This window comes from Astatotilapia calliptera, chromosome 22 (assembly GCF_964374335.1).
Source record: "Astatotilapia calliptera chromosome 22, fAstCal68.1, whole genome shotgun sequence".
Lineage (NCBI taxonomy): Eukaryota > Metazoa > Chordata > Actinopteri > Cichliformes > Cichlidae > Astatotilapia > Astatotilapia calliptera.
In genome coordinates, this window is record NC_137442.1 from 11464270 (window position 1) to 11481963 (window position 17694).

Sequence of the window (17694 nt, forward strand, 5' to 3'; positions counted from 1 at the left end):
GCTCGTGTGCTGACAGAAGAACAAAATACCTTCAGTTTTGCAAGCAATATGTTGAGTTTATTAACACTAAAGGAAAAGGAATGATTTTAATTGTAAGTGGACAGTTTATCTGCATACTGTAGAGCTGTCTGAATTCAGAATATGTTCTTAAGAAGTAACATTGCAGTATTAACTTAGACTGTTTTAACTACTAAACATATTGCTTTCTCTAATAATTTTGACAGCCAAGGTTTAACTGTTTTTGTCTTACTTTCCCTGCGTTAGCTTACTCTCAATGCATGTAGCAGTAAATGTACTGTTAACAAACACACTTTAGAAATATGCAGTATAGGAGCAATACAGCGGGTATAAAAATGACCTGTATTTAGGTCATGCCAAAGCAGCTCAGAGGGATTTAAGTTTAGATTTTGTTTTGGCTACTCCAAAAGTTTCATTTTGTTTTTGTTTTTTGTTCTTTTTGGAGCCATTCAGAGGTGGACTTCCTGACCTGTTTCAGATCATTGTTCCGCTGCATAATCCGAGTGTGCTTGAGCTTTAGGGCACAAACTGATGGCTGGACGTTCACCTTCAGGATTTTCTCGCAGAAAGCAGATTTCATGGTTTCATCAATTATAGCTAGTCATTCAGGTCCAGAAGCAGCAAAACAGTGTCAGACTATCACACTAGCACCACTATATTTGACGGTTGCTATAATGTTCATTATATGAACTGCTGTATTAGTTTTACACCAGATGCAACAGCACACAAAAAGTCCATCTTTTGTCCTGTCAGTCCACAGAATATTTTCCCAAAAGTCTTGGGAATCATCAGGATGCTTTTTTTGGCAAATGTGAGACAAGCTTATTGTTCTTATTAGTCAGTGTTTTCTCCTTGGATCTCTCATGTGGATGCCATTTTTGCCCATTGTCTATCTTATTCTTGAATCATGAACTCTGACTTTAATTGAGACAAGTGAGGCTCGCAGTCCTTTACATGTCGTTCTGGTTTAATCTGTGTCCTTGTTGATGCACTCTTGAAGTGGATAATGGTGCATGTCATCCACAAATGCATAATTTGAATGCAGTTATATGACAAATAATACAGCTCATTGTGCAGTTAATTGCTGATTACTTAGCACTCCATCTGGCTTCAAAAATGCTAATGTTGGCACATCAAAGCTCAGACCAGTGGCTCTTCATGGTGGTTATGGCTTTCTTTTATATACAGTCTCTGGGGATTACATGAAACAGACGGAAGAAACTGAGAAGTGTAAACAGCCTTACAAAAAGCTCACCATTTTCCTCCATTTATGTTCATGCACAAGGATACGTAAATGCAGTTTGTCCTTCAGTCTCATTTTTTGCTTTTGACAGACCATTCATCTGACTTTCCACAATACATTCTTCAATACATTCTAAAGTGATCCAAAATTAATGAGCTTGTCTGTTGCTCCAACCCCACCTTTTTAACAAGTTTCATCAAATTCGGCTCAGTAGTTTTTACTGAATCCTGCAGACAAACAAACATACAGAGAAACAAATAAACATCACTGGAAACATACATCCGCCTCCACTCTATCCTTGGCGAAGGCATAACAGCCAGCCAGGTGCTGTTGTTTTCCATCTTCTCCCCTCTCGCTCTCTCCTCCTCACCCTGTGAATTCTCAGCATCCCTCGTCTCTTTCTCAGCAATTCTAGCTTCCCTCCACCAGCTACCAGCAGCACTCCTCATCACCACTGTTTCCATCAGCACCCATCTGCACAGACTCTCAAGCAGAGCTTCGCCTCAGGGGCCAAGAAACAAATTCTAGGGATCTTTGTCACTTCGCAAAATTCTTGGAAAACATTTGGAATGTGATAAAGCTGGCACTGTCCCCTCTTCTGTTTTGGTCCCTTAGCACGTAGAAAACATAAAGACAGAGTGGAAAGGATGGAGATTGTCTGAGTGATGACACTTTGCTAAGGGCTACTCTTAGCTTCTTTGTCACAATTTGTGTCTCATCTTCCCCAGTCTTCTTCTTTTTTTTCACTCTCTCATTCCTCTCTGTTTTGTATTGATGATATGGGGAATGACAGCCCACCAGCCTCAGCAGCATTAGGCCACTGGCCTCAGCAGGGAGCAGCCTGTTAGAGAAGCCTATCTGGGCCTCAGGGAGAAAAAACAGAACGACCAAAAATACTAATTTGATAACTGTAGGAAATCTGGAAACAGAAAGAAGAAGTAGAGGATGAAAGGGGATGTAGAAAATGTCTTTTTGTGTATGGCAGTGTGATAAGAAATTAATAAGAATAGGGTCTTTTAAGGTCTACTAAGCATAAATTAGCAATTTTCTAAAGTATGCATAAGCACTTTTTATTCACAGTAATATCAAGAACACCGGTCATGCTTCAACTTCTATTCAGCAGTCATAGGTGGTGCATCCAAGGCACTTTATATCACTGAACTTTGGTGGGAAGTGAGAGGTACTCTTAAGCTGTTGCTTCTGGACATACTTTTGGTAGTAAAAGGGAAAAAAGTGGAAGAAGAAGAGATGGTGCAGTATTTCTAGGCCCAGGGCGAAGTTCCTTCAGCTGTTGCTAAAGTGAGATACAGCTGTACACATTTAGAAGCCGAGCCAGTGACAGAGAGAAATTAGGTGAGAAAGAGACGGTGGTTGAGTGCTGTTGAGATAATGAAGAGGAAGAAAGGAGGAGGAAGAGAAGCATTGAGAGTAGTGGGGAGAGAGTGAGACAGTAGGTGACGAGAAGGTAGGATGAGAGAGAAAAGGCGGTGAGAAGAAAGAATGAGTGAGGAATGTGAGAAAGAGAGGGGGTGAGAAAAGGAAACCCTCCTCACTTAGAGATGTGATGCAAGATATGAATACATCTCTCTTTCTGTACCTATATAAACACATCTCTCTATCCACGTCAGTTCAGTGTCACGGTTGGGCTGCAGCTTATCCTAGCTGTCATAGGATGCGAGGCGGAGTAAAGCCCCAACAGTTCGCCAGTCTGTCACAGGACTAACACATAGAGACAGGCAATTCATGCTCACATTCACACCTACGGTCAATTTAGACTCACCATTTAACCTAACCCCGTGTATATATTTGGACTGCAGGAGGAAGCCGGGAGTACCTGGAAAGAAACCAAGTGACAAAATGCAAAGAGAAAGGCCCCAGCTGGGGAGCGGTTTCAGACCCAGGATGTTCAGGAGGCGACTGTGTTAACCACCATGCCGCTTTCTATCGGTTTATGTCTGTCAAATATATACTTCATTCGACTGAGATATTAAGAGGTTGGAAGCCGGGTCACCACCTGAGGCTGTTTGTCCTGTTGCCTGAGCTTTTTTTGTTGTGCTGTAAGAAGTGTTGTCTTGAACTTGACACGTCTGTGGTTTAATCATATCTTAATTGCCTAATTTGAAGTCCACTGTAGTGGTGTACAGACGCCAAATTAGAACAGTTATGCCCTTGTCTAAATACTGACACAGACAGAGACACAGACAGACACACAGATAGACAAACAGACAGAATAAGGCATTAGAGGAAGCAGGAGAGGGAGAGCGAGAGACAGGTGTTGTAATTACTGCAGTGTACCCAGACAGAATTAGCTCAACGGACAGTGATTAACCTTTAAGGCTTGCTGGGCCATGGGAGAGAAATAATTAGATTTCTCCCCTCTCTTTGTCTCTCCCTTTCTCTCTTTGCCACGAGGACAGCGGAAGCTCACGACCACTTATTCCCTACAGTCATCAGAGATGGGCTGAAGTCCTCCAAATGGAAAGTGATATCCAGTGGTATATCCAGCCTTTTAATAGCAGCCTTAGAGATGCTTTGGAATAAGAGCAGGGTTCAGAATAACACTGATCTAAAGTGGTGTGGTGCACGATACCAGTGGTAGCATAAAAGCAAAGCAGGGGTGTGCACTGTAGGTTCAGACTGAGAAATGTGGAGCAGCACTGGAGCTGAAGGAATCTGATTAATGTTGTGCAACATCGTGTCTTTTACATTGGCAAGATTATTCCAGCACTTGTGTAGAGAGTAAACAAAAGAATAATTTGTGTTGCTGTTTCTGATGCTTGAAGGGTGAGCATGCTGAAAGAGGTGAGAAAAGAACTTTTCCTCCTTTAGCTGAAGTAAAACTACTACTAAACTAGTATAACAGTATGGAAGCCCTCAATATATCACCTCAAAAATGAATGAATGAATGAATAAATAAATAAGGCTTTTTTTTTTTGTCAGTTTGAGAACACCTGTCAAATACAGCTGCTAATATTTCCGCTTCAGCAGGGAGGAAATGAATAAAAGATAAAATCAACAAATGACAGCTTTTCTACAGTGTCTAAACATATGAAAGGGTCAGATATGGAATAGGAAGGACATTAAGGTGAATCCATGACCGAAAACCAATAAAACTGAATATCATAAGGTGATTCAGTACACCATATTGTCACAACTAGATGAAGCATCATTTCAGCATTACTTTTACCAGTCGCTTTTCTGTTTTCCAAGGATGTCCACACTTCTTGGTGCCAAGCTAGCATGAATTAGCATTTTGACCTGTCCTGTTTTTATGTGCATTTGTGCTGTGTCAGATTTAACATAAAACAAAAATAACCTGTAATGCAAGTTTTGTAAGAATTTTTATATAAATTGAACCAACTGTTTATCCAATGCATTGATGACAAAGGTCGGAGTTGTGCCACGCTTTAGCAGTAACCACTGTTACAAAGTGGCCTGATAACTTGAGGCGAGTCTCCAACATCTCTATGGTGGAATTTCCACCATGCCTTCTTTCCTGTTTTAATGTCCCAAGCCAATTTCAGTGCATTTCAGATGTGTTCGTTGACTTGGCCACTGCAAAGTCGTTTTTTTCTCCTTTCAAAGGTAGATTTAGTCTTATGCTAGGTTGCTGTCCTGCTGCATAACTTCATTTGAGTTTTCAACTTAAAGACTGATGTTCTTCCTCTGAATTTTCTAGCAGTGGGAATTCTAGTAATGATGTTGGCCAGGTTGTTGAGAGTGTCTCCTTCTTCAAGCACTTCCTAGGCACCACTATACACCAGTCTATCGTGGGAATTAAACACCAGTGAGTAAAGCCCACCAGAGAATTCTTCCAGTAGCTGAGAAAATACAGGGTCAGTCGGGAAGGTATGACCCAATTTTACACAGCTGTTACAGATAGTCCTTATTTTCTCCATCCTGACTAGAACAGCCAGTCACAACAAACAAAAGCTTGAACAAAGTAGTATATAGAGGCTCCAGGATCGTTGGTTGGGTTTTGCTTTCCATACCTTCATACTATGCCACCAGGAAAGCTAGTCACCTTCAGTCTTCTCCCATCAGGCAAAAGATACAAGAGTATTACTAACAGAACGTCATGATTGGGGTACCTACCTTCCAGATATTAAGCGCTTTTATACCCACTGAAACGCTTATAAATAACAGTTTAACCTACATCAGGTTGTGATCAGAGAATCCGAATATATTATGCACTGAAACGTATATGTTTGTATCATGCATTTGTAAAATTAACTGAACGTCTTGCAGTAAAAACTGGCCCAAGAACCATCTCACCTCTTTTTTGGTCACTGGGAAGCATGCAGGATGCAATGGCTGCCGTTTTCTCCATCTTTCATCACCACAAGAACTATGGGGCTACATCACACATTGTGTGACTTTTCTATTAGTGCCATTTGCGGGCAGGGATATTACTGTGGGCAGGGATAGCTCAGTAGGTAGAGTGGTGGTCCTATGATTGGAAGGTCGGGGTTTAAATCCACTGAAAGACTACCCTGAGGTACCCCTGAGCAAGGTACAATCCCTATCCACTGCTCACTGCTTTACTGACTGAATGAGTTAAATGCAGAGAGGAATTTCCCCTCGGGATCAATAAAGTATACATTATTTATTTATAATTATTATTATTAGCTTTTCATTCAGCCTAGAATTTCCGGGGATGTCTTGTAATCATTTGACAACAAGTGTTTCTGATTAAGTTTACAGCTGTCATCAGTGTCATGCTCTTTCTATCCACAGTAGTGACATCTGTAGTGACATCCACAGTGGTCATCTGTAGAAAAAACAAAAAAATACCACATACACAGCCAAAGATATATTTATTGCTATAGTTAATTTCAACAGTAGTTAAAAAGGAAATATTAGGATTGTATGAAAATCGAATGGTGATGTGTTACATATGTGTATTAAGAAGGAGAGCGGTGGCAGTTTGCAGCCTGTGTTTGTTTATGGCTTCTCTTGACAATAGGACAGATATTGTCCCTTTTAAAAAATATATATATTTTCTACCCAAAATGTAAATGGTATATTAATTGAAAAATAGCATTTTTCATACTCATATCTTTTCAGATGGATGGTTGGATAGATGGATATATGAAGGTTATGAGGATTAGGACACATACTTACAGCGAACTCTACACGATGTAGCATCCACTTATTTGGGATGTTTCACTGTATCGCAAGTCCACCTGGAGAGGTTGCAAGCCTTTCTTCACACAAATGCCCTGGAAACCAATTGTAATTGACCAAACGTGTGGAACTAATAAAGGTTTATCTCTCTCTCTCTAATGAATAGATTAGGTAATTTAATCTTTGTCTGGTACCAGTGTCAACTCAGATGTATCAAAATCAATCCATTAAAATCTACAAAAGTTCTCCTCGATATCTGTGTGAATCGGTCCGTGAGTCGTTTGGTACCGGACCTTAACAGCAGTGTAGATTCTGCCTGTGCCGCATTGTCTTTTGTGAAAGAACCATCAGACACAGACATGAGGGTAGAAATAAACACAAAGAAAAACAGGGACAGGTATTTTAAAAGCTATAGAGAATACCCATACCATTGTTGTTGTTTTTTTTTAAACTATACAAAAATGAAACTTTTGTGGGTCCAGATTTTAGAATTATACACATTGTTTCATATTAACAAAATAATACAATTAATACCATAAATATATTTTTTAAATATTCGTATAAGAAGGGATAATGGAATAACATTTGGGCAGTTTTCCTTGCCTTGTTGTTTCTAGACATCTCTGAATGTCCTGTTTTGTCTCTTCTAATGGATCCAGTTACAGAGACTTGTTTTGTTGTGGCTGTATGACCTCAAAGTCTAGTGAAGAAGAACAAATGATAAAGAAATGTTTCCCTTAAAAATCCATGTATCCACAAGCATTTGTCTTGGTTAAATGATTTAAATGAATATTTAAAATGAATTTGTTATTTACCACTAAGGTCTAGTGATGATGTTCGTTCACTATTCCCACAATGACATCATACTCCATTGGCTTGATCTAATGTGGCATGTTAATAACTACCTTATAACCTGAACACAAAATAATTAGCCAATGGATTTTATATAAATTGGCAGACAGATAGTATTTCTATATAGTGATTATGATTCATATGAAATTTTGCATTTCTCAGCATAGTGTACAGTGCGTCCTTCACATTAGATAAGCAATATATCCAGTAAATGAACAGTAAAAGATAATCATGTGTAATACTTAAAGTAATCACAAGAAAGCCTTTTTAAGAGGTCAGACTATGTCGAGTACTAAAAGTGGTCACACCAAAGGTTTACACTGTAGCTTAATTAATATTTATAGAGAGTTTGTATCTCAGAAAAGGTGCACAGCGCTAGTAAAATATGGATTATGAATTCTTATTGAGATGTATCGTGTTTGATTGTCGAGTAGTTTGTCACAGACAGAAAGATAAAAACAACAACCATATACTGTTTGGGAAATTTGGATGGTTAACAAGCCTCCCTGCCAAAGTGAGTGCTTGGTGGTCATCTGCTTCTTCTTCTTTCTTTCTTTTTTTTTTTTTTTTTGTTCGAACCCCAAATATCACGGCATCAATATAGTCAACCCATGTTCCTGGGTGGTCACCGACAATTTTAAAGAAGTCTCTGACAGTGTTTGTTTGCAGATGATGGGGCAAACACTGATATTTTTTTTTAATCTAATATATATTCAACATTTCACCGTTTTGCTGAGCTGCAATAATATATAAAATGCACTGGTTTTAGTCTCTTTACAAAAATAAAATTTCAAGCATAGTGCAAATAGAAATGCATTACAGTAAGAGTTAAAACATATACCAGTCATACAAATGTCACACACAGAGTTATCAATACCAGGATGATGGTTCTGTTTGAACTTTAACCTGAAAAACAATATACAGCTCTTTTCAAAAATTATAATCATTAAATCAAAAACTTTGTTTGGACAGGAGATGACATAGCCATCTTTGAAAATATAATAAAAATTATTTATGTCATCAATAATCAATATAAAAAATGGCATTACAATGATTAAGCCCTTCCTATAACTACTGGTCACCTCCAGGATTCATGTTTTAGCTGAAATTAAGATACTTAAAATACTTTAACCCTTTCATGCATGAATTATGACAAAAAAAATCCTGATTAAGGTTTAATTGAAATGTAATCAGGCAGTTTGTCACTTCTATGGCTGATTTGGACTTCAGCAGATACACCTGTGGTCATTTTGTGATGTAGTCAATAAACATGCAACCATACTGATTTCCAGTTTTGGTTTTTGTTAGCTTTCCAGTAAGATCCATTCCAACCAGTTCAAATGACTGGAAAACCATAAATAGAAATGTCACAGCGAGTGAAGTGAGCCGTGTGGAGATAATGAAGTAGGATCCAAACGCAGGCACTTGTGAAGGTGGTTTATTGAAAGTAAAGTACAAAATAGAAAAACAGCAAACTGGACTGCAGACTATCTGTACTGGGAACAACTAAACTACAAAACACAAACCAGGACACGAACATGAAGAAGGATGGGCGGAGGTAAGTGATGACGGACAGCAGGGAGAACACACGGATGAAATCCGATGGATACACAGACGGACCAGCGACTACAACAACAGAAGACACGACTTAAATACACTCAGAGAAACACAGGGAGATTACACACAGGTGGGGGACACAGCTGGGAGTGATTAACGAGACAAGGGAGGTAAAACTGAACACACTCACATGAGACGCAGACCTACACAATAAAACAGGAAACAAGAAAACACTACACAAAGACGCAGACTTGACACTGAGAGACAGACAGAATATAACACATGGAACTTGAACTATACTGAACATGAGACACAACCGAAGAACAAATCCTTAAACATGAATAAACAGAAACATAGAATTCTAAATAATAATCAACGAGGCACAAAAGTAACAAAACGATCATTCAAAAACAAAACCTAAGAACTCAAAATGCTGTCGAACCGACCCAGAACCGTGACAAGAAAGACATATTAAGTAAATTCATCATATAAAAATTAAAGACAGTGCTCGAACATCCAGGTACGGCTGTCCCATACTGTTCATCTGCATATGGTTAGTAGAAAAATGTTTGGTCAACCATCCAAGTGACTTCTTATGATTTGCTGCCTGCAGGTTCTAACCTCTGACTAGCCTTTATTGGAGTGTACTCTACAGTTTGTTTGTTTTTTATTGTAGTAGCACTTGCCTGACAAACTGTGCACTGGGAAACCTGAGCAATTATTGTGGCAGGGGAATTTCAAATTATTAAATGAACACCTTTGTTAATTAGAAAGTTCTAACAAATGACTTTTAGCCTCGTTTAAAAAAAAAACAGTTATAATATTTGGAGTACCCACCCAGTTATCGATGTCTACTGACATTCGTGGCCAGTACAAACATTTTGAAATGGCTTCACGTGTTTTTGTTTGCCCACAGTGAGCCTCAGTGGGGCTGGCATGAAAACCAGAGAAAGTAGTGTTGGCTTCATTGTTCCCACACACTATCTTTGTCATGATAGACCTGGCAGTGCTTTTGTGATGCTTGTGAAACAGCTGCTCTCCTAAACAGAAGGAAAAAAGTATATAGAACATTTTTATTGTAGGTTTACTAGGGGTGTGTATTGGCAAGAATCTGGCGATACAATATGTATCATAATACAGGGTAGACGATACGATATATTGCAATACTAAAAGCCAGACGATATTTGTGTTTAGTAGGACTAAATTTAATTAGGAAAACTCAAGTAAACAGTCCAAACTGTTTAATGCTTGACATGAAACATCTGAAACAAAAACACTCTAAGTTCAAAATGAATGGAGAAATTAACATCTGCCTTATTAGAAGTCATGTCAAATAAACAAACAAAGACTACTTTACTGAAATATCAAGTATTTTTTAACATGAAAAAAGTAAACATGTAACACTGAAGTCTTTCTAAGTACTATGATTGTAAAATACTTATCCAAAAACTGCTCTATGGAGCATCAAAACAAAGTACTTTTTATGTGACTTTAACATAAACAAATATAAATCAAAAATGAAATTGCTTGAAGAATCCATCCAAGTAAACATTAACAAAAAATGTAAAGTGCTATTACAATTAAGTGTTAATAAAATAAAGTACAGCTCTGCAGTGTCCATCAATGGAACACTTTTAGTACAACCTGAAAAAAGGAATTTACTCATCTAAATAAAAGTGCTTATGAGACTCAACCAAAATGTCAAACATTCTCATATCAGAGATTTTACATGTGTAGTGTTTTCTCAGTGTTTATTTTTCAATTTCCAGATTTTTGTGCAGGAATACAAGCTGATCGACATGGTCAGCTCTCAGGACACTTCTCTGTGCATTTACTATGTCTCCTGCAGAGGAGAAAACTCTCTCTGCAGAGACACTTGTTCCAGGAATGCATAGGAAACTCCTTGCTACTTTGGATAGCTGAGGCAAGTCTAGCCGCGAGAGCCATGTTTGGTGCATTATCGGTAACAACAACAAGGTCCTTTGCGTTCAATCCCCATTCAGCCACAGCGTCAGTTAGTAACACTGCAATGTGCTCACCTGTGTGACTGTCATGCATGGCTCGGGTTTGTAGTACATGAGACTGAAGGTTCCACTGGTCCGTTATGTGATGTGCTGTAACAGTTACGTACGATTCAGTGGCTCTCGAAGTCCAAGCGTCGCATGTCAGAGCAACTGTCTCAGCCGAGTTGAGAGAGTCCAGCACTGTCGCTTTGACTTCTTGGTACAACTTTGGCAGAGCAAAGTCCGTGATGTGTTGTCGAGAAGGAACGGTGTAACGGGGCTCCAGCGTTTTAATCATATTACGAAATCCTTTATTCTCCACAACACTCAGAAGGCGCATGTCTTTGCAAATAAAAACAAGTACTGACTGCAGTTTTTTTGTTGCACGAGTTGAAGTTGCTGGTAGTTTCGAAAAGTTAACTTCTTCAATTGTCCGTTGAGAGGGATCACCTCGTTTCGTTTTAAAATTAGCATTTGACGCTACGTCGCTATGGTGTCTAGACACGTGTGTTCGTAAATTTGTTGTGTTACCGGAATATTTGACTCTGGCGGTGCAGATTCTACAGACTGCATAGCTCTTGTCATAGTCTTTACTGCCTTCTTTTGTCCTAAATCCAAAATAAGTCCACACATCAGCTTTGAAAGCTGCGGGGGCCGGCTGTATCCTCTCCTCTTCAGTCATCAGTTAGCTAGTATCACACACGTCCACTGACTGTTCTACTTCGTTCTTTTGGCAAACTAGAGGCTTCTACAGTTATCGCGAGACCTCGTTTTTACGTCATAGTAAAGGTGGTAAACTGCAAACCAGTGGCCGGAGTTTGAATTCCAACATACAAAAGAAATAAACAGTAAATGCATGTCATTTTTCAATAAAAAAAATCGATAACAGTGATTTTAAATATCGATTCAGTATCATTGCGCGAAATATCGCGATATTTCGTTTTATCGATATTTTCTTACATCCCTAAGGTTTACCCTGATAATGGTAATATGTGGTAATGAAATCTTTCCTTAGTATAAAATATGCACAAATTAGTAACTTGGGGAGAAATTTTCACTGATTGTCTCATATTTTTATGAGCTGCCCCCCTCAGAAGCCAAATAACTGATGCCAGATACACCAGAATAGTATGAACAAGACCTCCAGAAAAACTGTCATGCTGAATGCATTTAATAGTAATTCTGAAGTTTTATATTTCTATTTCTGGTTATATTTTTCCTGCAAATATTCACTGAAATTAATTTCATGATATATTTAAGGCTGTCACTCTTGTCACACACATTTAATGTATAACTATGCTGTATAAATATGCTTCCACGACCAGATTTATAATTTCTGACAGTTAACAAAAGGTTATATAAACTGCAGATAAATACATAAAGGCCTTCATGTGGTTTTTGTCCCTTTTTGGTTATGTAATAACAATTTAATCTTAAATTAATCAAGGCATAAACTGTAAATAACAATTCACATTAAACTATAAATGAAGTAAATATGTGTTAATACTGCCACCTTTAAGAAAGTAATATTGCTTGCTTTGTCAGTGCTGTGTACTTAATAGCAAATTATGCTCAGAGCCTAAAAACATGTAGAGTAGAATAGAATAGAATAGAATAATCCTTTGTCCCACAAGGGGAAATTTGGTTGTAACAGCAGCAAGAAAAAAAACTATAGTAACTAAATCTAGATCTGCTTAAGTTAAAAATAATATGGTAACATTCATCTTTCACTGTTTCATAAAAGCAAAACATTACTACTTGAGAACTAGTGAGCATAAATGAATTTACTCTGAATTATAATTATAAATTGCTCGATTGTGTTCTTTCTGTTTAGTTGTCCCCAGTTTACACTATCTGACTAGCACAGAGTTCAATATTCAACGTATCAGTTTGTACACCATTTTGCCAAAAAGTTGTGATGACATGATGCCATTCATCTTCTTGTGGTTTACCAACTGTTTCCATGGATGCTTTTTTAAAAGGGATTTTTCAGATGTTGTAGTCATGAAAACTTTGAGGTGTAATTTCTTGGATGTTTTGCGTAGAACTTATTGCAACATTGTTGGAGGATTTGTGGAATTCCAGCCACTTCTGAGAGATGAACTGTTGTTCCCCATTTTCAGCAGCTCAAAAGTAACTTTGCTCATGAAAGCAGTGGGATGAATTGTAGTCTCATCAATAAACACTAGCAGGGAAACAATCCCATTGCATAACATTGGCTCTACCATGTTTGATGCATTTCTGTTGCATTTCTTGCATTGTGTCATTCTGGTGAGACTTTGTAGCCAACTTTGTTCTTCTGAGAAAGATCTACTGAATAAATGATTTGACTTTGCAGGACTGTTTGCAATCAGAGTTGTTTCTAGTCCAGCTGCAAGCACTTATCAGTGCACCAGACTTACCAACCAAGAGGGCAGATATGTTTTTGTGTTAACAGAGGTTGCTTTTCCTTTTATGTGTCACATTTTATTTGAGGGTTTATTAAATGTTCGTGTTGGATCTACACAAAAACAACCGAACAACTCCCATCTATTCATGTTAACGTAAATGTCTTCATCTAAGGTATAAATCCTTGATATTTTCCCCTGACATACTTTGGGCATTAAGAGAGAATCAAAAGATCTGTCCATGTCTGAGGCAAAGTAAGGAGGACTGGATGAAAAATAAAAATATCTGCCCTTCTCTAGCAAATTAAAGTGAGTTATGGCTTCACATTAACTCTTCTGACACCTTAAAAAGTCAAACTCTGAGACAATGGAAGAGGGAATGAGATTGTTATGATTAATTAGGTTGTTTTCTTTATAATGCCATTTAGCCATTCAGATAGTTGTGTGTAAAACCCTCTAGTGAGTGCACTGAATCTCCACGAATTAACTCCAAATACAAAGATTGGAAGCTGTTAAGCCATCGTCTTTCTCCTCTTAAAAAAAATCTCATTTTACTCTTCTTCTGTATTCAATTTCATGCTTATAACCATTTCAGAGTTTTCAATAACAGCCTTATGCCAGTAAATATGCTATTACTGGCTTGTGAAATCATCGCTCTTAAAAGAAACTTGAATTACACAGCTGACAGAGCTCTATGAAAGTGGTTTTCTGAGTACATAGTGCTAATCTGTGAATGTAGACACAGGCTCACTGCTTATGCTTCATTTACTGTAACAGAGACTCATTTAAAGGAGAAGATGAGGACACCTTTGAAGAAATTGGACATAGCTGCTTGACAGTTTCACTTTCTTTCACTTTGTGCACTTGTGCCTGTTATTGTCCACTGGATTCGTGGCATTTGTTCTTCGGTTGTTGACACGTTTGTTTGCTTGAATCAACAGTATAAAACACTTTTTAAAAAGATGTTAAATGTAGTTTCAGCTCCCATACTTTATCAGTGACATAATATATGCACGCGAACATTCAAAAGTAAGTAAACAAATAAATCTTAGACATCCCTTAATGTTAGTGCTGTTTTTGATTCCTTCCAGATAACAAGAGCTACTGTCTCTTTTCTTTGCTTAAATCTCTGAAACTATGGCCTGAATTTCTTATTCCTTTCCCAGTCTGACAGCTTTTGTAAAGTACTATGGCCCGGGGGCAGTAAATGAAGAAAGTTTTTCTGTTGGGATTTAGTAGACCTATGTTTCCTTTGCTTCAGGCCCCTTAATGAATGATCTCCCCCTGCTTCATGGATTTATAGAGGAAATCTCTTCAGTAACAGGATACCCTCTCCAGCTTTTTTTCCATGTTTTTTTAACTTGTTCGACACGCACACTGTGCCGAAATGAAGATTCCAAGTAACTAGAGACACTTTACTAACCATAAATAAAACAAATTTCACATATTCCCCCTCTAGTAAATTACTGCATCATTTTACAGTCCAGTGATTGTGGGATAACAAGCAGTCAAATCAATAACATTAATGCTTACAACCACAAAGTGGGAACACTGTGAGGTTGGCTCAGAAGTGGTAAGACACTGTGATCATGTACAAGATTAAGAGATCTTTTAGATTTTTTGCTTCCAAGCTGTACCCCTGGACCTGTGTGCTAATTTCCAGGTCCATTTGTTTTTCTTGACTCTCTATGTGAGTCACAGTTCAAAATAATCCTTCTTTACCTTATACTGTCCTTTATAGTTCCCTTTGTCCTATTGCCCTCCTTCACGATGATTTCAGCAGGTGGTTGTGGCTGCTGTGCTCAATACTAGTGCTGTGAGCCTAAGATCAGAGGTGGCAAAAAGTACAGACTTTCTTTACTAAAGTAGAAGTACAGATGCCTGAGTTAAAAAAAAAAAAACCTTAAGTACTGAAGCAACTTTTTTACTCAAGTAAAAGTGAAAAAGTACAAACTCAGAAATGTACTCAAAGTAAAAAGGAATTCCTTGAGGGACAATTCTACTAACCGTTTTTGTACAAAGGTAGCTGAAGAGTTTGCTGTATTAATATAATAAAATGATATTAGTACACAAGAACACAAAAATTATGATTTATTCCCCCAACACTGACACTGCTTAACCGGACAGCTTAACCTTTAGCTGGCAACAGCACGTGTGTGCTTGCTGTTTGTTGAGCTGATAGAAACATTTCATTTTAAATACCAGTCACTCCCTTCACCCTTCCTCCTCTTGACCCGTTAAATGAACCAAAAGTAACGAGTCCGTTTTCAAAATGTAAGGAGTAGAAAGTACTTATATTTGTTTAAAAATGTAGGGAGTAAAAGTAAAAAGTTGTCCAAAAAACTCAAGAAAAGTACAAATATATATAAAATTTCGGCTTAAGTACAGAGGAAAGAACTCCACACACGCTTGCAAGACATCTGCCTAAGATGACCACATTAAACCAGCGTCCCCAACCTTTTTTGCGCCACAGAGCGGTTTATGTCCAACACAGACCGGCCTTTAAGGTGTCGCGGATAAATACAACAAAATAAAACCCATACCAATACCAAAAAGAAAAAGATTTATTCATAACACACGGGAAAAGACCCAGGGAAACTGAGTTAACGATGAAAAAATAAAGATATTAGAGCAGCAAAAACTGTCAATTAGAATGAAATCAGGAATTACTTGTACATGGGCTAACCTTAATATTTAATACATGAAGTCTAGGCTTTGTATCATCACCATGCAGTTACGAACAACTCTAAAAGTGCAGTTATAAACATTTGGACATATTTTTGTTGCCAGTTATGTTCAAATAGAACTAAATAAAAATAGCCTGAAAAGTTTTTAACTTTTCTTCCAAGTACATGGGCCAAAAACAAGATTCATCGAAAAACAATAACTGACATATATGCTTTTAACTCTTAAAGTCACAGAGCAGTGTCCATCTTTTTATGATACTTGCATTTTTCAAAGTCTGCTGCATTTAACTCTGGATGTTTTGCACATTTTCATAGGTGAAACTGTGTACAAATGTAAACATTTTTAATTAAAAACTGAACAAAACGTCTTTATTCTGCGACCTTGATCTGCCAAATTCAGCACATCCAGGGCTTTTGGTGAAGGATGGCCAGCAGCGTAGGTTATCTGTGTGTCCCGTTGGCCATCATAAGTGAACAAAATATCCTTGCTCCAAAGACTTTATTGAAACCACTCACTCTGAAGAGTTAAGGAGCTCAGGGTGACTACTGTCCTTCCTTTGGGCTTTTTAGCAAATCAGATGTCTTGCAAGAGTGTGTGGAGAGCTGAGAGCTCTCATTATACAAGTTCTCTCCTCAGGCTTCTGCCCTCTGTGGAGGCGCTTCCTCCTTAAACCTCTCTTGATGCCATTTCTTTCTTTCTTCTTGCTTTCTATCTATCTATCTTGCTTTCTCACTTGCTTGCTTGCCTTTTCTCCCTTTCTTTTTCCTGCCACAAGCGAAGGTCAAATTAATTATTTTCCTTAATTTCCTGTCACCCAGATTCCTCCCTCAGAGACTCCATCTATGGTGCGGTGCCTGAAAGATGTGATTAAAATGCAGACAAAGTGAATACCTATGTCTGACAAAGTGAGCCATGTTTTTTCCTTTTTCATATAGATATATGGAGCGTATGGCAATATCGCTCTTAATAAAGTCTCGCAGACTCATTTTTACTCTTCTCTGAATATTAATTCGATGCCTTGGGTGACTCCACATTAAAAGCCATTTTGAGCTCATACAAGGGAAATGTCAGTTAGGAGCAAATGGTTTCACCATTCAGACAGCAACCTAACCTTGGCCATTAATGGCAGTGGTCTCAGGGATACAAAGCCCAGCGGCAGACATCCACTGTATAGCAATACACCTCAGAGAGTAAATGCCTCCCCTGTTAGGAAAGCAACCGGGCTGTTGTGTAATCAAGGTATAGCAGAGATCTCACAGCAAGTAGTGCCCAGTTGTATTTTGATAGGAATAAGCAAAGAAGAAGAAAGAAAAAAATAAATAAAAAGAGAACCAGTGCAGCCTATTTTCCTCAGAGTATTTCTTATAACCTCAAGCTATAATTCTCTTTGGCATGCAGTGAAATCTTCCTTTTCAGGGCCCCAATTACATACTTTCCCTTTTCACCTCCCTCGAAGCGCTTCAAACTGGACTGCTAGTTGGCTATTTTCTTCTTTTTTTTCTTCTTCTTTTTTTGGGGGGTGAGGAAAAAAGCACAGATAGCTGAGCAGAATCAAGGTTAGGCAAAACTCATTTCATCTAGTTTTACTCTCGGTGAAGCAAGAGATGCATAAATGCACCAAGCCCGCTCTTACCTCCAACTCCGGCTCACAAGGACACCAGAGCAGGATGCAGCCAAGTATGAACAACATGTGCAGATCTCTTAATGAAGCTAAAGGAAAGAGGGCACTGCTGGAATTCCAAATTATGTGAGGAAACGGATGAAACCAAGAGAAAATGAAAAGGAATAAAGAGAGATAATAAAGAAAGATGTACCCAGA

At 38.2% G+C, this 17694-nt stretch overlaps 1 protein-coding gene across 2 annotated transcripts in view; it reads left to right on the plus strand.

Moving 5' to 3' along the window:
* Positions 1-17694, plus strand: part of samd12 (sterile alpha motif domain containing 12) — a 128931-nt gene that overhangs the window by 59260 nt on the left and 51977 nt on the right. The window lies entirely within an intron of this gene.